At 39.8% G+C, this 25,097-nt stretch overlaps 1 protein-coding gene and 4 non-coding genes across 5 annotated transcripts in view; 1 reads left to right on the top strand and 4 right to left on the bottom strand.

Annotated features, from left to right (window-relative positions):
- ZNFX1 (zinc finger NFX1-type containing 1) overlaps positions 1 to 25,097 on the top strand; it is a 474,364-nt gene that overhangs the window by 426,663 nt on the left and 22,604 nt on the right. The window lies entirely within an intron of this gene.
- On the bottom strand, positions 22,287 to 22,379 carry LOC138149655 (small nucleolar SNORD12/SNORD106). Its single transcript, XR_011165382.1, has one exon. It is a non-coding gene; the product is annotated as a small nucleolar SNORD12/SNORD106 (small nucleolar RNA).
- LOC138149654 (small nucleolar SNORD12/SNORD106) lies at positions 22,702 to 22,792 on the bottom strand. The gene has a single exon (XR_011165381.1). It is a non-coding gene; the product is annotated as a small nucleolar SNORD12/SNORD106 (small nucleolar RNA).
- On the bottom strand, positions 23,104 to 23,193 carry LOC138149652 (small nucleolar SNORD12/SNORD106). The gene has a single exon (XR_011165379.1). It is a non-coding gene; the product is annotated as a small nucleolar SNORD12/SNORD106 (small nucleolar RNA).
- Positions 24,626 to 24,716, bottom strand: LOC138149653 (small nucleolar SNORD12/SNORD106). Its single transcript, XR_011165380.1, has one exon. It is a non-coding gene; the product is annotated as a small nucleolar SNORD12/SNORD106 (small nucleolar RNA).

The raw sequence follows: 25,097 nt of genomic DNA, 5'->3' as shown, positions 1-25,097 counted from the left end.
TCCAAAGGCAAAGCAAATGTCCTCCTGGTGCCCTTGGAAACACCATGATTCTGCTGCACGTCAGAGATTGCAACCCTTACCCTCAACAGGTTCACCCTTTCAATAAAAGTCAAGAGGAAAGGGAAAGGGGCAGGAGGTTCAAATGTTTCTCTATCAGATTTGAGGCCTGGATCCCATCCAGTCTCTGCAAGTGAGTCACATCCTAGAGCTGCTTTTCCTCTGTCCCTTCCAGTCTGGTCACTTACTTCAGTGACAAAGTATCTGTTCAACTAAAAAAAAATTGTCCCTTTGTTTGACTGGTTCCCCTTGGAAAATCATTGATAAGGGAGTTAATAAAATCTCCTTCACTAGAGATCTCTAAGAATTATAACATGATACCTTTATATAATACAACACATACTTCATCTATTTTCTCAGGATGTCAGTTTCCCTACCTATACAATGAGGGGGTTGGATTAAATGATTCCATGGTTTCCTGTGGCTTTAATGTCATAGGTTTTACTTTGAGACACAGGAGAGCATGGTGGATAGAGTGCTTGCTATACATGGGGTCAGGAAAACCTGGGTTCTAAACTTGCCTCAGACACTTACTAGTGATATGACCTAGTCAAGTCACTTAATCTCTCTCCCCTCAGTTTTCCCACATGTAAAATGGGGATAATAATATCACCTACCTCACAGGGTTGCTGTAAAGATCAAATGAGTTAACTTCTGTAAGGTACTTTGAAAACCTTAAAGTGCTATAAAAATCTAAGCTATTATTATTATTACATATAAGGTCCCTTCTTGTTCTGATATTCATTCCATGTTCTGTCTTCTAAAGTCCCTTCCAGAGTCAATATTTTATGTTCTAAGTTCTCTTCCAGATTCAATATTTCATATTTGAAGATCTCCTCCAGATTTAACTGTCTGTATTCTAAAGGCCCTTCTAACTTTGGTATCCTGTGTTCTAGTATTCTATGCCCACAGGGGTTTTCTGATACTCAGCTTCCTCTTCTTTATAACAGCTTAGAGCAAGAGTGTTGGTACAAGCCAGGAATGGCACAATCATCCCTACTTTCTAACATTCCACAAGCAAAGAACAATGAGAAATGGTCTAGAATGGTGAATGTTTACACAGCACTTTAAGGTTTGCAAAATACTACATATACATGTCATATGTATGCACAATAATATGATGTTATTATATTATTATATATGATGATTTATAATTATATTATATAATTATATGCTATATAATAATAATATTATCCCCATTTTATGAATGAGGATACATAAAAGAACTTTTTTTGTGTGTTGCACTTTATATTTTTCTCAGTTTGTTTTGCTTACATTTATTCTCTTACTTAATTGCTACATCAACCCTGTGAGACTAGGCAGGGCAGAGATGATTATCTCCATATTCCAGGTGGAGAAAACAAACACAGAAATATTGAGTGATTTCCCCAAGTCATTCAGGGGGGGAGAGGAGTATGCAGGCATAGATCAAGGTCACTCCCTGCATCTTGGGCCATCGCCAGTGCTCTTGACCTTCGTCTTGCTACAGGATCCTGGAGGAGAGAGTGAGGCTGATGACTTTGCACAGCTCTGCCCCACTCATATCCTCTTCACCACACCCTTGTGATGTCATGGGCCCTCTCTGAGAACAAAGGATGAAAAATAACAACAACATAGCATTTTTGAGCTAGAATGGACCATGTCAGAGGTATAGAAAATATAGAATGGCAGAGATGGATGGGACTGAGTCAAAAAAAGTGAAATGATTTGCCCAAGGGGACACAGCAAGTTACAGATAGAACTAAGTCTAGAAGTGTGGTCGGAATTCCAGTCATGCACCTCCTGTAACACACTGCCTTCTATTGTTTATGTGCTAGTATGTATGTGCATGGGGAGGGAGGAAGGAGAGAGGGTGGTCCAGACTTGTGATTTGATGGGAATAGGAAACTCCCAGTGAGAAAACCACACCATGGGGAGGCTAGGTGGCACAGTGAATAGAACACTGACCCTGGAGTCAGGAGGACCTGAGTTCAAATCTGGCCTCAGACACTTAACACAAAAACTAGCTGTGTGACTTGGGCAAGTCACTTAACCACATTGCCCTACCTTCCCCTTCCAAAAAAAAGCAAAAGAAAAAAAAAGAAAACCACACCACCTGTACCAATGTAGATAAACAACTATTTTGTAACTTGTAGTCTTAACAAATTGCCTAGGGACACTGAGTGGTTAAATGACTTGCTGAGGGTCACACAACCTGTCCACTTCAAAAGCAGGACTGGAACTTAGGTCTTCCTCATTCCCAAGCAGGTACTAACCAGAGAAATAAGTTGGTTCCCCCCCCCCAAATGCCTAGAGGCAAAAAAAATCTACTTTTGATAAAGGTCTGTGATCCTTGGAGTTCTGCCAGGGGGCTGTTACTGGTGGAAATTTCCTAGCCTGCTTAATAAAGGTAGATTGCTCAGTCCCAAATACTGGCATAAATATGTGGAATATAATTACACTTAGAGGAAACCACAGTCAAATGCCTTATCTGTGTCACAAGTATTTTAAAATTTTCCTGTAAATGTATAACTGAATCCACTGATAAAATACTGAAATATAAAGCTGGAAATCACATCTGATCTCCTCTCTTTTCCAGTCTATTTCACTAACAGAGGAAAAGGAACAAAAGCCCTATAAATCTTAGAATCCTCGTTAGTCAAAGCAAGAAAAAAAAAACAACCTCTGTACAACAGAGCTTAAAGAGACCCTGAATATAGAACATAGAATATTACAACTAAAAGGAACTTTAGAACATGTAACAGTGATTGCCAGGGCTTGGAGGGAGCCCTTAGAATATAGAATGCTATAATGGTCAGTGTTTGAAAGGTTGTTAGAGTTAGGGACACACAAGGCTGCAGAGTCTCCATCTAAAACACTCTCCCTGCTCTCCCTCAGCCTGAAAAAAATCAGCAGATGTTAATTCAATTCAGTAAAAAGAAGGAAAGAAGGATAGCTAAGGGAAGAATCAAATCACGGTACTGCAGTAGAAGATTATCTAGGCCTGAATGAAAGAGAACTGAAACCCAGCTCAGATCAATACTGTCCTTACAGAGATTACTCAGGTCAGGAACCCAATCCAGACAACCTTCTATCTCCCAAAGCAAGGAGACTGAGGCAGCCTTGAAATCTAGTCTGGAGTGGGGGTGGGGGGAGGGTGCTGTATCCACTAGCAAAAGAAGTCCATAAAGTGACAAGGCAATAGGAGAGATAGACAGACACAGAAAGAGAAGATTTCAAGAAAAGAGCCTCAATAAAAGCCCAAACACTAGCAGAGTAGTCAACATAAAAAAATCCTAAAACCAGAACATTGAATAGGAAATTATTATGGATAAAAGATTAGAAAGGATAAAGTAGAAAATTATTAAGGATATAAAGAATGCCCGTAGCCTAGAGATCGACTGTCTTGTTCCTGGAACAGCCAGACAACCAGTGTCCATCACTGGGTTGAGGAGTTCATGTCTGAGATTAGAGTGTAAGAAAGACTAGAAATGTAGGAGGGGGCTAGGTTATGAAGAGCTCTGAATGTCAAACAGAGCATTTTGTATTGGAGCCACTGGAGTTTACCGTGTTTCCCCGATAATAAGACACTGTCTTATTATTTTTTTTGGAAAGAAAAACACCAGAGGGCTTATTTTCAGGGGAGGGCTTATGTTGTCCTGCCTCAGCTCTCCTCCGCGGCACTGCTCTCAATGGCGCCAGCAAGCAAATCACTGGGGAAGAACAGGATGATGCGCTCACTGCTGCAGCTCTAATTGGATGCAGCTCGGAGCGCGGCGTGCGTTTGACGGGGGGGGGGAACAGTGCATACAGAGGGTACCGTAATGTAGCGTGTAGCGCAGGGGATCACCTTCACTACAGTAGCAATCTCAATAGGGCTTATTTTCGGGGGAGGGCTTATTTTAGAGGAATCTTACACAGTAAGGAGAGGGCTTATTTTTGGGATAGGTCTTATTATCGGGGAAACACGGTATTGAGTAGGTGGGTAATAACGTCAGACCTGTGCTTTAGGACCACTTTAGTGGTTGAATGGAGGATGGATTGGTGTGGGGAGAGACTTAAGACAGGCAGATCAACCAGCAGGCTATTTTGATAATCCAGGTATGAGGCAATCAAGGCCTATACTAGCCGTGGCAGTGTCCCAGAAGAGAAGGCGGTGTTTGAGAGATGAACCAAAGGTGAAATTGACAGGCCTTGGCAACGGAGGGGTGAGCTTGGCTATGGGGGGTGGAGAGTGGTAAGAGATCATGAGGAATCCAAGAGGATTCCTCGGCTGTGAGTCTGTGGGGCCTGGGAGGTTGGGGTTGTCCTCTACAGTAATAAGAAGGGTAGGAGGAACATTCAGAGGAAAAGATAAGGAGTTTTAGTTTGGATGTATTGAGTTTAAGACATCTGAAAGGCAGTTGAAGATATGAGATTGGAGGTCAGCAGAGAGGTTGGAGCAGGATAATTAGATCTGAAAATCATCAGCTTAGAGATGATAATCAAATCCATGGGAACAGATAGGATTCCCTAAGTGAAGTAGTAGAGAGGGAGAAGAGAAAAGGCTCCAGGACAGAACCCTGAAGGACATCTATGGTTAGAAGGTAGAATCTGGAAGAGGATCGAGCAAAGAAGGAGGGGAAGGAGAAAGCAGACAGGTAGGAAGAGAACTAGGAAAGAATAGTATCCCCAAAACCTAGAAAAGTAGAGAAGAGGATATCAAAGGCTATAAAGAGGTCAGGGAGAATGAGGATTGAGAAAAGACCATTGGACTTGGCATTTAAGAGATCACTAATATCTTTAGAGAGAGTCATTTAAATGGAATGATAAGGTCAGAAAATGGATTGTAAAGAAAAGAGTGAAAGCATTTCACCTGTCATATTGGCTAAGATGGCAAAACAGGAAAATGATAAATGCTGCAGAGGGTGTGGAAAAATTGGAACATTAATGCATTGTTGGTGGAGTTGTGAACTGATTCAGCCATTCTGGAGAGCAATCTGGAACTATGCCCAAAGGGCTATAAATAAGTGCATACCTTTTGACCCAGCAATACAACTTCTAGGGTTGTATCCCAAAGAGATCTTAGAAGTGAGAAAAGGACCTGTATGTACAAAAATATTTATAGCAGTTCTTTTTGTGGTAGCAAAGAATTGGAAATTAAGGGGATGCCCATCAATTGGGGAATGGCTAAACAAGTTGTGGTATATGCATGTTATGGAATACTATTGTGCTAGAAGAAATGAGGAGCAGACGGACTTCATATTTACCTGGAGAGGCTTATACCAACTGATGCTGAGTGAGAAGAATAGAAACAGGAGAAATTTGTACACAATTATAAACACAATATATATGTGACAACCAACTTTGATAGACTGGGCTCTTCTCAGCAATGCAAGGTTATAAGACAACTCCAAATACTCATGATGTCCACATCCAGAGGAAAAAACTACAGAGTTTGAATACATATTGAAGCAAACTACCTGCTCTCTTTCTTTTTCTTGTTTGGTTTTGTTTCCTCTTTCCCATTGTTCATTCCATTGGTTATAATCCTTCTTTACAACCTGACTAATGTCTAATGTGAAAGTATTTGCAGATCCTATACTTGACTGCATGCCGCCATGGGGGGTGGAGGGAAGGAGGAAAGGGAGGTGGAGAAAATTTAAAACTCAAGGGAGTGTGGAACTGAATCTTACAAACTAAAAGTAAACAAACAATTAATAAAAGAGTTTATTGATGATTTAAAAAAAATTTTAAAGAATACAAACAGATATGAAAAAAAGAAAACAGTGAGAGGAAAGAAAATGGAGGCACTGATTGTGGTCAGCCTTTTCAAAGTGTCAGGCTGCAAAGGGCAAAGGAGATATAGATAATGGTTAGCAGGGATGGAAGGATCAAGGGAGGGGGGTTTTTTTCAGGATGAGTGAGACATGGGGATGCTTGTAGGCTGAGTCAGTAATATAGGGAGAGGTTGAAAATGAGTAAAAGTGGAAATAACAGATGGGTCAATCTACTGGAAGAGTTGGGGTGGAATGAGAACACCTGAACAAGTAGAAGGGTCAGCTTTAGTATGGATGTACCTATAGTAGCTACCTCACAGAATTCTTATGAAGCTCAGATGTATATAGAGAGTTTTGTAAACTTTAAGATACTGTATAAATGTCAATTATTACTAATATTATGAGGAACTCTCTCCTCATAGTTCATAGCATTCCTTCAGTAAGGGACTGAAGTTCACACTGCTAAATGCAATCCAAAATATACATTATACATTGACTCTACATTACTCCTATAGCATTTATTCCTAGGCACCATGTCCATTTCTTAACAAGCCAGCTTCCACAGTAATTGTCGTAGTGAAAAGCCTCAGCTCCACCTCCTCCAATACATGAAAAAAAATGACTCTAGACAAACTTTGGAGCTACAGAACCCACAAAGTGACAGAGAGAAACTAACCTCCCACTGAAGACAGCCAGGCAGGCAGGCAGGAAGGGGCCAGTGAAGCACTCTGGGAGCCAAGCCCAGCCTGCGAGAGCCCAAAGTTTTAGCCTCAGGACACCCTGACCAGTCGCAGCTAGAGGGAGATTGAGAGAGTAGATCACCAGCCGCTGTGGCAGTTTCCAGAATTATCAACCCATTAATGCCAAAGACAAAGTGAGATGTCAGTGGACTTTGGGAACAAGGAGTCCAGGAGTGCCATCCAGCCTCTACCTCCAGAGGGAGAAGAGGCTGAGGTGCAGTGGCCACCACCATGTGGCTCTTTCAGAGCTCCTGTCCTGCAGATTGTAGGGCGACCAAACAACCAGTGTGGGGGGTAATTGCTCTTTCTTTAACCTGCTTAGATATGGATTGCTGTCTAGGGTGGAGGTCCTGGGGTGCGTGACCAGTAAGCCAGTGCATGTGGAGGCTTCAGAGAGTGCAGCCAACTAATAGCTCCGGCAGCTGAGAAAACCCCAGCAATTTGGGACAAAGCTCCCCTCTCTGGAAGCAGAGTTCTACTGTGGCAAAAAGCTCAAAAGTCAAGTAATTGAGTGACCACATGAGCAAGCATAGGAAGCAAAGCAAGCTCAGCAATCCAACACTGGATTCCTTTTTTGGGGACAAAAAGGATCAAAGCATGGAACAGGAGGAAGACAATGAAGTCAGAAGTACTGTACCAAAAGCTTCCAAGAAAAATATGAACTGGTTACAGGCCATTGTAATGGGAATGCAAATTTGGAAGATTTTCCCTGCCCCTAGGCTAAAGTGCACCCGAAGCCTGGGGTGGGAGGCTTGTTTTTCAGTAGATACTTCTTGATTGGCCAGTGAGTCAATAAGGTTGTTACATTTTCTGAGCCAGGAGAAGGCTATATAAGCCCTGATGTGTAGCTTTGTTTTGGGGGCTCACTTTGAGAAGTGTTCTGTGATTTGATATGGATTCTGGGAAGCCGTTGCCTGGAGCCCCCCCCAACTTTGAAAAACCCAGATGCTGATTTGGTATGGATGTAATGGTTGGACAGTTTGGAAATCTGTCTACTTGATCTGTTTCTGTCTTGATAATTCTGCCTGTATATTCTGAAGTTTGGGGTGCTGACCTTTTTCCCCTGAACAAGGTAAACGATATATGTCTGACTGATTAAAGTAAGCTTGTTAACCCATTTTGAGTTGCTTTCCTTTATCAAAGCAGATCCAAGAACCTGTGGTAGCAGCAAACCCTGAGGACGTGCTTAGGGTGCTTGCCGCTACAGCCATAGAGGACATTAAGAAGGATTTTGAAAACCAAATAAGAGAAGTGGAGGAAAAATTGGGAAGAGAAATGAGAATGATGCAAGAAAATCATGAAAAGAGAGTCAACAACCTGACTAAAGAAAATAACACCTTAAAAAACAGACTAACTCAAATGCCAAAAGAGGCCCAAAAAGCCAGTGAGGAGAAGAATGTCTTAAAAAGCCAAGTTTGACTGATGGAAAAAGAATCTCAAAAGCTCACTGAAGAGAATAATTCCTTCAGAATTAGACTGGAGCAAATTGAAGCTAGTGACTTTATGAGAAATCACGATACTATTAAACAGATCCAAACAAATGAAAAAATAGAAGGCAATGTGAAATATCTCATTGGAAAAACTACTGACCTGGAAAATAGATCCAGGAGAGATAATTTAAAAATTATTGGACTACCTGAAAGCCATGATCAAAAAAGAAACCTAGAAATCATTCTAGAAGAAATTCTCAAAGAAAACTGCCCAGATGTTTTAGAACCAGAGGGCAAAATAGAGGTTGAAAGAGTCCACCAATCACCTCCTGAAAAAGATCCCAAAAAGAAAACTCCTAGGAATATTATAGCCAGATTCCAGAGTTCCCAGATCAGGGAGAAAATACTACAAGCAGCCAGGAAGAAACAATTTGAATATTGCAGAAACACAATTAGGATAACACGGGATCTGGCAGCTTCTACACTGAGGGATTGAAAGGCTAAAATATGATATTCTGGAGGTCAAAGGAGCTGTGATTAAAAGCAAGAATCACCTACCAAGCAAAACTGAGTATCATATTTCAGGGGAAAATATGGTCATTCAATGGAATAAAGGACTTCCAAGCATTCTTGATGAAAAAACCAGAGTTGAATAGAAAATATAACATTCAGATACAATAAGCAAGGGAAGCATGAGAAAGTAAACGGGGAAAAGAAATCATAAGGAACTTATCAAAGTTGAACTATTTACATTCCTACATGGAAAAATGATAATTGTAACTTATGAAATTTTTCTCAGTATGAGAAATAGTTGAATAGAATGTAAATGTATTTATATATATATACATATATACATACATATATATGTCTGTATAGGGGGGTATATGGTATGAATACATATGTGAGTGTGTGTATACATGTGTACAGGTATACATAAACAGAGGGCACAGGACCAATTGAATAGGAAGAGATGAAACTTAAAAGGTGCAATTGAGAGGTGAGAGAGGAATATAATGAGAGGAGATGGGGAGAGACAGAATGGGGTAAATTATCTCGTATAGAAGAGACAAGGGAAAACTGTTAAAATGGACGGAAGAACAGGAAGGCAAAAGGGAATGAATCAACCTTACTCTCATTGAATTTGGCTTAGGGAGGGAATGACATACACACTAAATAGGGTATCTCACCCTATAGGAGAGTAGGGGGGAAGGGGATAAGAGGGGGGTTGATGGAGAGGAAGGCAGGTTGTGGGGGGGAGGGAAGTTGGAAGCACAAACTTTTGAAAAGGGAAAGCATCAAAGTAGAGAATATGACAAGTTGGGGGTGGGATTGGATGGAGGGAAATATAATCAGTCTTTCACAATATATCCACTATGGAAATGTTTTGTATAGCTTCACATGTATAACCTATATTGAACTGCTTATCTTCCCAGTAAGGATGGGTGACAAGGGAGGAAGGGAAAGAACCCGGAATTCAAAGTTTTAAAATCAAATGTTTAAAAATATATATACATATTATTTTTTTTACATGCAACTGGGAAATAAGATATACAGGCACTGGGGCATAGAGATCCATCTTGCCCTACTGGAAAGTCAGAGGGGGGTGGGGGTGAGTATAGGATAGAGCAGATTGGGGGAGAGGGTATTCAGTGGGATCGAGGTTTTGGGGTGGTGGGTAGGGGAAATATGGGGAGAAAATTTGTAACTCAAAATCTTGTGGAAATGAATGATGTAAACTAAAAATAAACATAAAATTTAATGCAAAAAAAAAAAGAAAAGCCTCAGCTTATGATCTTATCTAAATGTTGGAGAACCATTTCAATCACAGGAACTGTTTTAAAACACCATTCTGTTTGGGGGGGGGTGTTTTGGGGGTTTTTAGAGCAATTGGGGTTAAGTAACTTGCTCAAGGTTACACGGCCAGTTATTTCTGGGTGTGGTGCTAAGTGTCTGAGCCCGGATTTGATCCCCAGGTCATCCTGACACTGGAGCTGGTGATCTTACTCGCTGATCCACCTGGCCACCCCTAAAGTTTTTTATTTTGCTTTTTAGAGGGGGGAAGGCAGCTCAATTGGGGTTAAGTGACTTGCCCAAGATCACAAGGCTAGTATTAAGTGTCTAAGTCCAGATTTGAACTCACATCCTCCTGATTCCAGGGCTGGTGCTCTATTCACTGGGCTACCTAGCCACCCCACCATTCTGTTCTGATGTTTTTCTTTCTCTTCCCCTTAACACCAGGAAACCTCTAAGTTTTTAAGAACTTAGCAAGATATAGGAACTGTTATTGGACAAAATTCATCATTCTGATAAAAATAATAATGCAGTCACCACTTACAACTGTCTTGGCTCACAACCATCAACTGGCGAGCTTCCACCAACACTCAGCAAAGTAAATAGGCTTTGCCTTGGATGACACTTCTCAACCTAATGATATGTTTGTTTAATTAGGCACTCTTGGCATATTAAAGAGCTGATTTTTTAAAAATTTCCTAGGGACAAAAACAATCACCTTTCCAGTCTCAATAAACACTATTGAAATGTACAAAGAGTTAAGACAGTAGCTATTAGTAAATAAGCAAACATTCATGCCCAGCAAAATTCTAGGATGAATTACTAAGTTTGTTAAAGAAGTGATCAACCCAGCATGGGTTCAGGAAGAATATGTTGTTCTAAACTACCATTAATTCTTTTTTTGATAGGAGTATTAGACTTATTATTATTATATATTATTATTAATTATTAATATAATAATATATTATTATATATTATTATTAGGAAATGGAGCAGATATAGCATATTGTGATGTATAAAAAGTTTAAGAGACATAGTTTCTCAGTAATCCATGCTGTTGAATTGACATATAATTGATAAAAGGGGTCAGTGGTACTCTCAAATGCCAAAGACCCCTCATGCAACCCACTTAACATTTATATGTCCTTGGAAGAATGAGTGTTCTTGAAGGTAGCAATCAACTCTGACTGGTTAACAATTAATGAGAAGAATGAATATTATAATGAGAGGTGGGCCTATTCTAATGAGGGGATGGGGGGCCCAGACCTGGACTACCCAACCTGCGTAGTCTAGACAAAGGATCTAATACCTCTACTCAGACCTGGCTAAGAGGAACATGGTGGGCCAGAATTCACCTTAGATTAAATTCTTTTGGGTGGGGTAACAATTCCAACATTTCATCTCATCATCTGCCCTGCCCTTCAGAAAACTAAGCTTTGACCTAATCTTCAAATAAGGAAGGAAAAAAAAATCCTGGATCTCTCCGATATTAACAGCTGGTTATTTAATAATCATTTCTCTCAATATCTTGATTTTATCAAGGAAGAATTACGAAAAAAAGTAGGAAAAGCACTGGTACAGAAATCAGATGATTTGAGTTCAAACTCTGCCTCTCACTCTTACTGCCTGAATGACCTCAGACAAAGCTTTTAACTTCCCTAGGTTCAGTTTCATCATCTGTAAAGGAAAAGATTAGACCAGATGACCTCCGGAGCCCCTTTTCGCTCTAAATTTTGATCTTAAGGACTCTAGAAATAACCTTGTAGGACATACTGTGGGCTACCTGAGTAGAATGTAGGCAATGTATTTAGGGGACAAAGTGTAAAGCTTTCATTATGACGACTATGACTTTGACAATATTGAAGAAGTAGGCTTGGGGAGGTAGGCCATGGAAGCCTTTAAATTAGAAGGTGGAGAGCTGAGTGGAGCACACCCAGTACAGACATATTAAACTTTCATCAATGTGCAGTTAATACATCCCCTAAAAGACAAATATGTGGGTAGCTAGGGAAGATTACTAGGTTCCAAAGAACATATATATTCAATTTTACATTGGAAAAAAAAAATGCTGTGACAACCTTGGCTACTCACATCCCAACCCAACCCCTCCAGACCCAAAAAGCAACACAGAGCAGCAGATCTATTTTAACAAAATGAGCATTTGTTTAAATAAAGCTGCCAAGTCAAAGAATCCAGATTTCTCTTTTTCTCCCTCTCTGAAAAGCCACAGATATAAATAAGCCCAAGATGATCTGTTTCTGCCACAACTGATAAGATGAGGCAGACGCCTGCCAAACAGATCTGAGTTTATTTCAAGTTCAAAAAACAATGGAGAGAGACTAGCCTCTGGCCAGCCTGTTTGAACCTAGACAGCAACCTTAGAATTCCTAACTATCCTTCACCAGGCCTGTCTTGGCAGAAGGAACCAATTTGGGCTAAGTGGGCTGGTGGGAAGGTAGGAGAGCTGCCACAGAGAACATACTCCTCCATACCCATGAAATTCCAGCTTCTGGAAACAGATCTCTCTATGCTAAAGCAAAGACACTCCCAGGATAAGCATCAGGCTTACATAAGGGACAGCTCAGACTTTCATCCTTATATGACTTCCACCTGTTTTCCTTCAAGTTTCATAGATTGGTATGTACTATCCAGCAATATTTAGAAGACGCAATAAGTTTACTTACAGCTAGGTGGAGCAATAGAAAACTGATTCTAGAGTCAGGAAGACAAGTTCAAATCCAGCATCAGACATTTACTAATTTTGTTACCCAGGGCAAGTCACTTAACTTTATCTGCTTCACTTTCCTCAACTGTAAAATGGGGATAATAATAGCACCTACCTCCAAAGGTTATTGTAAGGATCAAATGAGATAATATTTCTAAAGCACTTAGGCATATATTAGGTGCCTAATAAATGCTTGTTCCCTTTCCTCTCTTCCCCTTGGAGGGGGCAGCATGGTATAATCACGCAAGGGTGGGGAACCTGAGTCCTCAAAGTCGCAAATGGCCCTCTAGGTCCTCAAGTGCTGCCCTTTGACTGAATCCAAACTTCACAAAACAAATCGCCTTAATAAAAGCATTTGTTATGTAAAACTTGGACTTAGTCAAAAGGCCGCACCCGAGGATCTAGAAGGTCACATGTGGCCTCGAGGACGCAAGTTCCCCACCCTGAAAGAGCACTGGACTTGGAATCCCAAAACTAGGGTTCCAGTTTAGACTCTGCCACTAACTTGACCTGTAACTATGGGCAATTCACTTCCCTCCCCTGGAGCTCCATTTCCTTGTCTGTAAAATAGGGCAATCACACTAAACAATTGCTAAAAGCCTTTCCATTGCTGCTATTCCTTATTGTGAAATTCCTTCTAGTTTTACTACTCTAAGTTTCATGTTCTAAGGTCCCTTACAATTCTGACATTGTATATTTTAGGATCTACATTGTAAGATTCCTCCTGGTCTGTCATTCTAGGTCTCTACGATTCTTTGCTAAGGTGAATGAACCCAGGAAAAGACTGGAAAGATGACAAACATATATAATGTGATACAAGATTAGTAGTGTGACAAATGATGTGGGGAAGACTATGTAATATTGATATGTTCTCCTTTGGTTGATATCATACCCGTAGAGGGAAGTACGACTCCCTAATCATACCTGTGAGGAAGGTGAGACCCTAGAGAAGGAAGTGAGTTTGATCAAGGTTACATAGCAAATCAGTGACAGAGACAGTCCCTGAGCAGAGACTTTCTCTTTCTTTCTGTTCTTTGTAAACAACAGGTCCTCATACTGTTGGTCATCCTGCCCAAATAGGAGCTTGGTCTTTCTTGGGCTAACACAGCTCAACAGAGAAAGGGCCTTTCTCTAGATTGAGAATTTGTTAGTCTGGTTTCATGTTGCACTTACAGCCTAGGAAAGTCAATAAAAATACTCATGCCTTCAGCCTATCCTATTACACTTGATGTATGAAGAAAGAGACATTCCTGATTTAAAGAGGGGTGGCCAAACTACACAGGTTCTGCCCTCAGGGTCTTAGATTGTTCAGTATGGAAAGGTCTTCAGAGATTTTCTTATCTATTTTTCAAAAGAGGGAACTGAGGCCCAAGAAATGTAAATGACTTGCCCAAAGTCATGAAACAATGACAGAGATAGGAGTGGAACCTAGGTTTTCCTGGCTGTTAACCCACTGTTCTTTCTACTATACTAATTATGAGATGTTGGCAATATGTCAGAAATTATCTACCTCAAACTGTCACTGTAAGAATTATCTCTGAAAAATTTCAGTCAATTAATGAGTCAACAAACATTTTTTAAGCACTTAATATGGTCAGACACTGTGCTAAACACTGGAGATACCCAAAAAGGCAGAAATACAGTCCCTACCTTCAGGGAGCTTTCATTATAATGGTGAAGACAGTATGCAAAGAATGATACGTGCAAGATGTATACAACATAAACAGAAAGTTGCCTCTGATGTCACTTTAAAAATATATTTATATAAAGTAATATATACATATAAATATATATTAAAAAATAATTATCAGCAACCAAGATTTATTAAGCACCAATTACGTGATAGGCATTGCAGTAAGCACTGGGGTTAGAAAGGCAAGGGGCAGCAAGGTGGTGCAATGAATAGAGCACCAGTCCTGGAGTCAGGAGGACCTGAATTCAAATCTGGCCTCAGACACTTAACACAAAAAACTAGCTGTGTGACCTTGGGCAAGTCACTTAACCCCAATTGCCCTCCAAAAAGCAAGCAAGAAAGAAAGAAAGGCAAAAAACAGTCCCTTCTCTCAGGAAGCATCTCATAGAGTAATAACAATAACCATTACTTTAAAGCTACTAAAGTGCTTTGCAACCAAGTGCCATGTAAAGTAGGTGGTACAAGTGCCATTGTTCCCATTTTACAGATGAGAAAACTGGGGCCTATAAAAAGTAAATGATTTTCTTAGGGTCAAACGTCAAATTCAGGTGTCCTAACACTAGGTCTAAAAAGCTTTTGCAGGCCACCAAACAATTTATGGTTGCCTAACTTACATCATCTTATTTTGTCACACAAAAACCCTCTAAGGAAGGGGTTCTTAACCTGGGGTACATGAACTGGCCTCTTTTTGTATTTTGATAACTTTATTTCTATGTAAACCTAGGTATTTTATCTTACACACTTAAAACCAATATTCTATAGGTTTGAACAGCCTTCTCTAATGTAAGTTTCATATGTGTGTATATGTGTATGTATAATGTATATATCATCATTGTCTTCATCCTTTTTTACACATAAGTCAACAGATTCAGCAGGATCAAGGTCATCTTTGGCAAATGATGGAGCCAGTACTTGATCCCAGGTCTCAAGACTCTGAGTACAGCCACTTCATTAGACTTTTCTTTATTCTGATCTGGAAGCAGATTATTTAAGATATGTTAATGGGGGGGGGGAGTAGGAAGTAATATTGTTTGACAGTTTGGACTAGTTTGTCCCAGACTTGGAAGATAAGAGACAATGCTTGGGTTGAGAATCACTCCAGACTATTTGAAATATGTGCACACAGTGCCGCCTGCAGGCAGAATGAGGCTGATTCAAGCAAGCTTGCATGCATGGACTTTGTACCCCAAGGGAAATTCAGTGGCCTGGCCATATGAAAGCCACAAGCTTAGAATTCACAGGGAGCGAATGCATAAGCAGGGAAATGAGAGTCATTTAAATTAATTTCAATAACCAGTGCCTATTATGTACAAGACTCGTATTTAGCATCAGGCTTTAGTACAAAAGCCAAAATTCCTCCAGATATCCCCATAGATTCCTAAAGCATCAAAGCTGGAAAGGACCTTGGAACATATGTCAGAGCTAGAAGAGACTTTAGGACACAGAATATGAGATATTAGACCTGGAAGGAAACTTAAGACTTATAATATATATAGAAGAGATAACAAGATATTATTTATTCTAATCTTCTTTTAGATTGAAAAAAAAAAACAGATCTAGAGAGGGGAGGTAATTTCTTCAGAGTTATCCAAAAGAAATTAATACAGTAGGAACTAAGAACTCAAGCTTCCTGGTTTCCAGACCAGTACTCTTCCCAACACACTTCACTCTCTTTAATATATGTTTGTTGCCAAACCAACTTGAGAGAAATTTACTTAATAGGAACTAGAAAGGTGCCTTCCCACTAAGGGAGTTGGGGTGGAACAGGGGAGATAGTTAAGTGGTCTTCAATATGAGTGTATCAGATGGTTACATTTCAAATGTGTGGCCAGACTATTCCATCAACCTCTACTTGCAGTCCATAACTGCACTCTCCTCCAGAGAGAAGGGCATTTCCTGGTTACTGCTATCATTATTCCTTTCTGGGAGAAGGGACAGGATCTCATTGTTCTTCCTTCTGTCAGAGACTATCTGGGAGTCCTTGTTTTTGCTTTCCTACAGTCAGAGTGGATTAAAGAGAAACACCAAAGTAAGAGAGCAGCCTCAGTGGCTTTTTCCTTAGGAAAAGTATCTAAGGGGCACAGAGAGCAACTATTTTCAAGAAGGGAAGTTAGTCTTGCTCTACCAGCAGAAGCGATGGTTCACCTCTCTTGCTTGCCTAGAATGCATTGCCCTTACATGGGTCCCACCTGGTCCCTGCTCCCAGGCTGGGGAAAATGCTACCTATTAACCTTCCTCACTAAATTATTAAGTCTCTCCATAGAAGCAACACTTTAAGTACTCTTGTCAATATAAATAGTCCTAGCTCATATTTAAAGGAACCCTTGGAATCATGACTCCTCCAAATGAGCAATTCACTTTGGGGTTTTCGAGAAATTGCTTTTCCCACCAATGGGACTCTTTTCTTCCCTTGTTGGTCTGAAAGAAGAGTCAAAAGACAGTCATTTAGGCTGTGGGCCACCTGCCTATTACAGCTTCAGGGCTCTAAGGAGCCAGTGCTTTTAAGCTCTAACCAGGCACTTCCCATAAACAATTATCCATGCATTTTATTAATTGAGCTCTTGCTATCAGGAAAAGGATTGATGAGAGCCTGGGAACTACAGCAGAGATCTGTGGAAGAGACTGGTGGGGGAGGGGAAGGGGAGGATAGCACATAATTCTTTCTCTCGATTTTCACTCTTCCTGATGCCAACTTGGGGAACATTAGCAGTAACTGATCTGGCTGTGCCTCCTGCTCCCACCAAAGATCAAAAGCAGCCTTTATCATGCTGCTGACTCAGAGAAAAGAATAGAGCCCCATTGGCTCAATGAGGCTGAAGACAAAGGGCTTCCAGGAGTCCATCTTGGGAAAGTGTTTTCAGCACAACATTAGCAAAATTCAGGCACTTCCTTTCTCACCTCAAAGGTACATATATATTCCCTTTCCCCCTATAGACCAATTCAACAAAAGGTCATTGCCATGTGTGTCAGTAATTTATGGTTTGTCTTAATTGAACTCAAACATTCATTCCAGTGTGCAGAGGGCTTATCGAAGACACAGCCATAGAATTAAAAAAAGATTAAGAGCAGGAAGGGGCATTAGAGATAGTTTAATTCAATCCTCTTATTTTGCAAGAGAACCTAAGGCCCACACAACCTGTGTGACCTGAGGCAAGGTCACTTCCCCTCTCTGGCCTTAGTTTTCCTCATCTGTACCAGACCTGCACAACTTGGCAGGTGGTAGGAGCCAAAATTAAAATAGGCTAAACTTCCTCAGGCCACATATAGATTTTTAGCGGTTCACTTTCCAAATAGAGGTATAAATTAATGATTAAAATATTTCTCAAAAACACTTTTTTTAATCAGGATATAATCCAGAAACTGCAATCAGCAGACACTTCTTTATGAAGTCACCTTTAGTAAAAGACTTCCCAACAGCTGCAATTTCTTTACAAATCTGAAAACTAACTTTAGAAGCTTCCTCATTTTCCAAGTTTACTTTCTTGAAAAACCATTGTTCATGGCTGAACAAGTTGTATATGCATGTTATGGAATACTATTGTGCTATAAGAAAGGAGGAGCAGATGGTCTTCATATTTACCTGGAGAGGCTTATACAAACTGATGCTGAGTGAGAAGAGTAGAACCAGGAGAAATTTGTACACAATTACAGACACAACGTATGTGTGATGACCAACTTTGATAGATTGGACTCTTCTCAGCAATGCAGTGATATAAGTCAATCCCAAAAGACTCATGATGGAGAGAAATATGTGCATCCAGAGAAAGAACTAGAAAGAACTAAGTTTATATCCAGGTGGAAGCAAAATACCTGATCTTTTTCCTTCTCTTATTTGATTTTATGTCCTCTTTACCATTTTTCATTCCAGCTGGTACAATCCGTCCTTGTAACCTGACTAATGTATAATGTGAAAGTATTTACAGATCCTATACTTGACTATAAGCCGCCATGGGGGGAAGGGGAGGGAGGGGGACAAAATGTGAAATTCAAGGAATTGTGGAATTGAATCCTGTAAACTAAAAGAAAACAAACAAATTAATTTAAAAAATAAATTAATTAAAAAGAAAAAGAAAAACCATTTTCCTCACTGAGATTTTTCAATAATTTGGACACTTTAATTTGTTTTTCATTGATGTCCAATTTGCTTAAGTCAGGATGTTTTTATTCATAATGGCGACGAAGATTGTATTCCTTTGGAATGGCTATTACTTCTTGACAAAAACGAGGCACGATATTTTGTCTCTCATGTAAGTAAACAAGTATCTATTTGTCCACTCTGGATTTAACACTCTTTGTTCTGATTTGATCTTCTGTTTCTTTTTATCACTCATTTACAAAGTCACCCCAAAAACTTTCATGCTAGAACCAAAAATTCTCCACAACTGCTCACATACAAAGAAATGTTGAATTATGAATACCATAATTTGTTTAGCCATTTGCCAGTTGATTGGCACCCTTTAGTTTCTGGATTTTTGCAGTAACAAAAGGAACAACTATAAGTATTTTCATATTTATGGATCTTTTTCCTTTGTCTTTGATCTCTTTGAAGTTGAAATTATTATTTTACTATTATGTTAATAACCAATTATTAATTTGGAATCCATTCTTTTCTCCTTTATTTCCTCATTTAAGGTCCAGCTCCTGTAAAAAGTCAGTCTCTAAAGGACATGACTGATAAGACTATCCTATCCCTCAAGGTACATGCTCTTCTAGAGTGTAAAATGAATCCAGTCTGTACTCACTCCCACTCCAAAGAAATGAGCCGCTGTCCTTGTACCCCTCCACCAGAGTTTAGGGGGACCCAGCTCAAGAAGGAGAAAAACCAGAGTGGTCTGTATGTAGATGATTCCCCTGTCCAGATTGCTGGAGGTGGCTGAGTGTCATCATTTAAAACTTTCAGATTCTCCATGTCTTTTGTCTCTGGTTGCCAAAGAGAAACCATTGACCATCAACTTATTGACTAGCCTAGTTAATAGATTATTAATTACCCAGAAACTCTGTCTCTAGGGTTTTTTCTTTTGTCACAAAGTATAGGACTAGTAGTGGTTGTTGTTTGACCTTCATCCTCAGAGAGGAACATGATTTCAGGAAGGTGATGCCATGACATGTAAGTGAATTGGATTTAAGTAAGGAAGGGCTGTGCAAAGAAAGTCACTAGTGTCACTTTCTCCTCTGGAATCATCTGGGTCCAGTGGCAAGAGATAGTTCAGGGCCGGAGATGGCTCTGGATGCAGTAGGAAACCTTGGCCTTCTTAAGCTAAGGTCTTTCCCAAGTCTGTCTAAGGCAACACTCATTCAGTGATTAAGGCTAGGTTAAAAATGAGGCAAAGAATGGCCTCTTCTACCTACTTTTAAAAAAATCCCCCTGGGAGGGGAAGGCTCTCAGGGTTTCTGGCCAAAACAGAAAACAATTGCGGAAAATAGCAACTAGTAGTGGGTATGAATAGTCCCAAATTGTTCCTTCTCCAGTCTTCCAATTGTCAAATCTAATGGCCTTTTCTTACTCCTTTTCCTTCTTGATTTCTCTGCATCTGGCACCATTTGCAGACAGCATTACCTGGATTTTTGTAACAGTGCTTTCTCTTGGTTCTTCTCATACCTGACTGCTTTTCTCAGTCTTCTTTGCTGGATCTTTATCCATATTACAATTAACTATAGGTGTCCCTCAAATCTGTTATTTCCCCTGTTCTCTTTAAACTATCACTTGCTGACCTCATCAGTCCCATTGACATAACTACCTTTTCTATGTAAACGACTCCCAGATCTATATCCAGCCTGTTGTTCACTCTTGAGCTTCAGTCCCTATCATCCACTGACTACTTAATATTTCTAACCAGTAGAGATAAGAATCTCAAAATTAATATGCCCCAAACATTCCTCTAATACCCACCCATTATAGCTTTTCAGTCACCTAAGTCTCTGCAATATCAAAATCTTCATTGATTCTTCCCTTTCCCTGGTCCCCCATATCCAGTAGCCAAGTCTTATTAACTGCACCCAACCTATCCCTTTTCCACTTATAGAGCCAACACCTTAGTAGTCAAAGCCCTCATCTCTCACCTGGAATATTACTTTAACTTCCAGGTCTACTTCTTGCCAGACTTGAGCATTTAATTCATCCACCACACAACATACAAATTGCAAGCCAATTGTCACTTTACTCAATAGTTATTGCTGCCTCTAGGACAAAATACAAAGTTTAGCCCTGAAAACCCTTCACACTCTAACCCATCGCTGCCTTTCTATCCTATGAATTCTTGACACTTTCTATCTCATAGTGGTCTACTAGATGTTTCTCTCACCTCCCAAGTTTTTCTTGAGCTGTACTCCATGGTCAGAATTTACTTGCTCTACTCTTAAGTGGTCTGTGGGAGAACACAAAATTCCTCCAATTTTTATAACCTTGATCAAACAAATCTGATTTCTTCCCTTCACCAAAGATTGTTCCCCAGTAGACTAAGTTTCAGCTAAATTACCATCCTTAAGACCTATCCAAGAGAACCGAGTCCCCCATAAAGAATTTACTTTCCTGTATTAATTTTCTCCAGGGTAAGATATGAATCATCTTGTAGTTTTTAGTCTTGCCCAACTATTCATCACCCCATTTGTGGCTTTCTTGGCAAGATATTGGAATGGCTTGCCTTTTCTTTTTCCAGTTTAATTTTACAGATGAGCTAACCAGTAAACAAGGTTGATTTGTCCAGGGTCAGTGTATGAGACCTGATGTGAATTGAGGAAGTCTTCGATGCTACAGGCCTCTATCCACTGCACCACCTAGCTACCTATCTTGGTATCATTCAACATTAAAAAGTGCCTACCATGAGTAAACAGCTGTGCTAGATACTCAAATTACAAAGATAGTCTCAGCTCAGAATATTACATTCTAGGGAAGAGGTAGATTCAACATACACAAGAGTTAAGAACCACTAGCAGTCCATTTTGGTTAGAAATAAGTCATTTTAATAGCCCAGTCAAGGCAGCTACTGGGGAAGAGAATAGAATTAAGAGTTGGCAATTGGATTGAATGGGTGACAAAAGGAAAAAAATGTAATAGTCAAAGAGGATTCTAAGATTGGGTGGTGACTGGAAAAAAGGATCAAGCTTAAAAGAAGGGATAGGTAAATGAGCTTTTTGGCACTTGAGAGCCACAGGCAATCTAGTAGACAGTTCAAGAAATGACAAGGCTGAATAGATGAATTCAGGATTGAACTGGAGGTATGAAGTAATTTTAACTACTAGAGAAAGATGGGATAAAGTGTAAAGAGAGCCTAGGACAAAAGCCTAGGGAAAACCCATACTAAGACCAAACTAAAAACAGAACAGTTAAGAACCAGAATTAAAAGAACAGTATGTCCAGGGAATAATGGACTGGAAGGGCCCCAAAGTCAGAAGGACTCAGAGGACTGAGATTACTTGTACATCTCAAGGAAACCAAATGGGGAGAGCATAAAAGAGAAAATCAGTAAAGTAACATGAGGGCAGGGTTAGTACCAAGTCACAGTGTGTCCCAACTCCTAAGTTTAAACACTAAACACTTTAGTCTCCCTTAAATCCAGGCTACCTATTTCCTTTTAAAGATTTATTCTACAGGGGCAGCCAGGTAGCACGGCAAGTAAGAGCACTTGCCCTAGAGTCGGGATGCCCTGGGATCGAATCCAGGCTCTGATACTTAGCACTACACCCAGAAATAACTGGCTGTGTAACCTTGAGCAAGTTACTTAACTCCAATTGCTTTAAAAAAAAAAATTTCTTCTACAAACATATTGAAACAAAGGCAAATTTCTCAAAGTTTACAAATTTTTTATTTATAAAATATAAAACAAGACTATTTTATTCTACTAACAGCTGGAACAGTCAAGTCCATATTTCTTATTTATAAGCAAAGGCTGCTCCTCTTCATCTAAGGATTTTTCAAGTCTCCAAATTTCACTTCATTCCACTTCAATCCACCAATTTTGCATACCTATGAAAGAAAAAACACAGTAGCAATCTTTTGTTAAAAGTGCTTGATCATGCAAACACAATTTTATCTTTCTTTGGTTATATGCTCACTTCTATGCTATGCTGTTTTATTAATGTAAGGCATTCAATTCATATAACCAACTCTAGGATTTAATGGAAATCAGACAAGTTTTGGCTTAAATGTTCCTGATCAGGACTGTCGATCAGTTGGGGAAAAAAGTTTTAGTCATCATGTACCACAGACCTGGAGATCTTGACAAAGAATCTTGAAATGTGAAATGGTAGTCATACCTTAGCCCACAACTTTAGCTCTTATATACTCTTAACTAATATATATATTCCAAATAGCAACAAGTTTCATCCATAGCAACAACGTGAATTTCAGGAAATTCACCTACCTTTAATAAAAGCTGGGTACTGAATACCATTCTTCTGATCTATATAGTATTAGACATCACTCGAACTGTAACTTTCTGCTCATTTTACGAGCTAGCCTATAAAACATATCCCAAAGAAAGAGTGAAAATGCTATTAAACAAACTAAATTATAAAAACTCTTTAAGCTGCTGGTGTGTCAGAAAGAACTGGCAAAAAATAGTTAGAATCAACATGGTCGATCTGATGGGGAAAAAAGTTCAATCATCATGCACACCAGTCTTAAAACTTTTAGCATATAACAAATACTTATTACATGCTTGTTATCTTGGAAAAAAATCTTAGCAAGGTGATTTTTCAAAGTCACCTATACCTTTGGCACACTCCTTCCTGAGGACCCAATGTCTAACTTTAATGAGGCAACACCAATAAACATTATATATGGGTGGGTGTAACTTACCATCAATCCATCTGATTACAATCTGATCCAAATCAAGTCACTGGAATATATATCAAGTCTGAGAAATTTAAAATGCAGATAGAAAAGTCAGTGCAATATTGGCCATCGAACTGACATGTAGCATTTTTTTAAGCTGGTATATCAGAAAAAACTGGCAAAGAATAGTAGGATCAACATAGTCGATCTGATGGGGAAAAAAGTTTAGTCATCATATATACCAGCAGCAAGAAGGCCCTAAAACAGTTCTAGAAATAGTGATCATCTACCAGGCTCTAAAACTGCCTGCAGACATTTATAGAGTGCTATTACTAGGGAAATCTGGTAAGCTGTCATTAGGTGACTATGTGGTTCTGAGTAAATCTCTTAAGCTTTATGATAAAATCACTTGGCATGCTAGGAACTTCCAATTAAACCAGACTTAAAAACCAAACAACTTCCCAAACACCCTCACATGGATTCAAGAAAGTTAACACAGTTCTCAGGGTCCTAATTTCCTAACTGCCTGGGTTACAGGTGACTGTTACCTATGAAGACCATAATGTTTAGAAAGCTTTTTCATTCATTTTATCCCCATGGTGGCAATATTCAATGGAGCTTAACATGTGTTGTCTCCCCTGCTAGACTGAGCTCCTCACTACCTTTACCTTTTCTTTGTATTCCTAGTAATAGAGGGAAAGAATGGCATTTATAAGGGTGCTTACTCTGTGCCAGACTATGGTAAGTACTTTACAACTGGCATTTGATCCTCACAATAACCCTATTACCCTAATTTTAATAATAAATAAAACAGAAGTTAAGTAATTTGCCCAGGATTACAAAACAAAAAAGTCTGAAGCTGGATTAAAACTCAAGTTTTCCAGACCCAGCACTCAATTTCCTGACCAAGTAGTGGTGTCTCACACACTGTAAGCCCTTAATGAGTGTCTACTGACAATTTACTTTTTGTTCTGTGCAGTTTTCATTTATGATCTGAAATGCAGATCTGAAAAAAAAAGACTTTTTAAAAAGGACTTTTTAAAAGTCCACTTTGATTCAATTAGTTCTGCTTTACTAATAAACCTTTAAAGCCAAATTACCACTCTGGCCAATAATAACCCTCAGTGGCTTCACAGCTTATTCTGCTAAGGTTTAGAATAAGTGTAAATACCTCTTTTTTTCTAATCTAGATAGAAACTTTGATAGTCTTCCCCTCTCAGACTGATTATTTTTTTGATGCTGAATTAGGCCATCTTTTCTCTCAATTCCTATCTAATCCTCCAGTATTAAATGGGTGTTTCCTCGGATAAACTGAGACAGGGAAAAACCTTAATTTAGAAAGGCGAAGATCACCTACTTTAAGTCAAGACACATTTATCCTTTGTGCTCTTCAAAAGTACAACAAACCTCACACTTAAAGAATAAGCTTGGCTTTAATTCAAAAGTTTCATCTATAGATTTACAATTGCTGACCTCGGTTACCTTTAGGCCAAATTCTTGCCTACCTGATGAAATCAGAAGAGAACCCGGCATGGGGTCATGGCGCCTAAACACCACGGTCTCCAAAATTCCCATAACATGCCTCCCACCTTCTTCCAGAAGCAGTCCTGTGAAGTAAAAACAAAAAAGGTCACAAAATCCTGCCAAGGCCAAGTCATTTATGGCCTGACTTTCCTGGGCTGGTGCATCAGAACTAAACTGGCAAAATTCAAAGAGATCAGCAAGGTCGATCTGATGGGGAAAAAAGTCTTGTCATCATTTACACCAGCCCGTACTTTTGCTACAATTCACCCTCTGGCCCCAAAATCAAGAAAAATGCCAAAGCTTGCAGCCCTTTTCTGACGCCTCAGGCTAGTGTGGGGCATCCTGCCAAACAGTGAATAGGAAGGATGTTGAGAAAGTGACCCAAAAGGACTGAGGCTATCTGGGAAGGAACGCCACCTCTTCAATTTTCTGGAAACGAAAACTTAAACTCAGGGTGTAGCGGGGTGGTAGGGCTCAGACCGCGGGCGTCCCAGGTCTACGCTCTTTACGACCCACCCCCTGAGGTCCCGGGGGCTCACCCCCGCCTTTGTCCGAACCTCGCTGGGGAACTTAACCTTGTACCTATGCCATCCTGTGCCTAAGCTGCCCCGGGGGCTGCAAGCATG

This window comes from Petaurus breviceps, unplaced genomic scaffold (assembly GCF_028583685.1).
Source record: "Petaurus breviceps papuanus isolate PSGF00001 unplaced genomic scaffold, PetGlider_PUasm1.0 90847, whole genome shotgun sequence".
NCBI lineage: Eukaryota > Metazoa > Chordata > Mammalia > Diprotodontia > Petauridae > Petaurus > Petaurus breviceps.
This window is presented reverse-complemented; position numbering and strand designations above follow the sequence as displayed.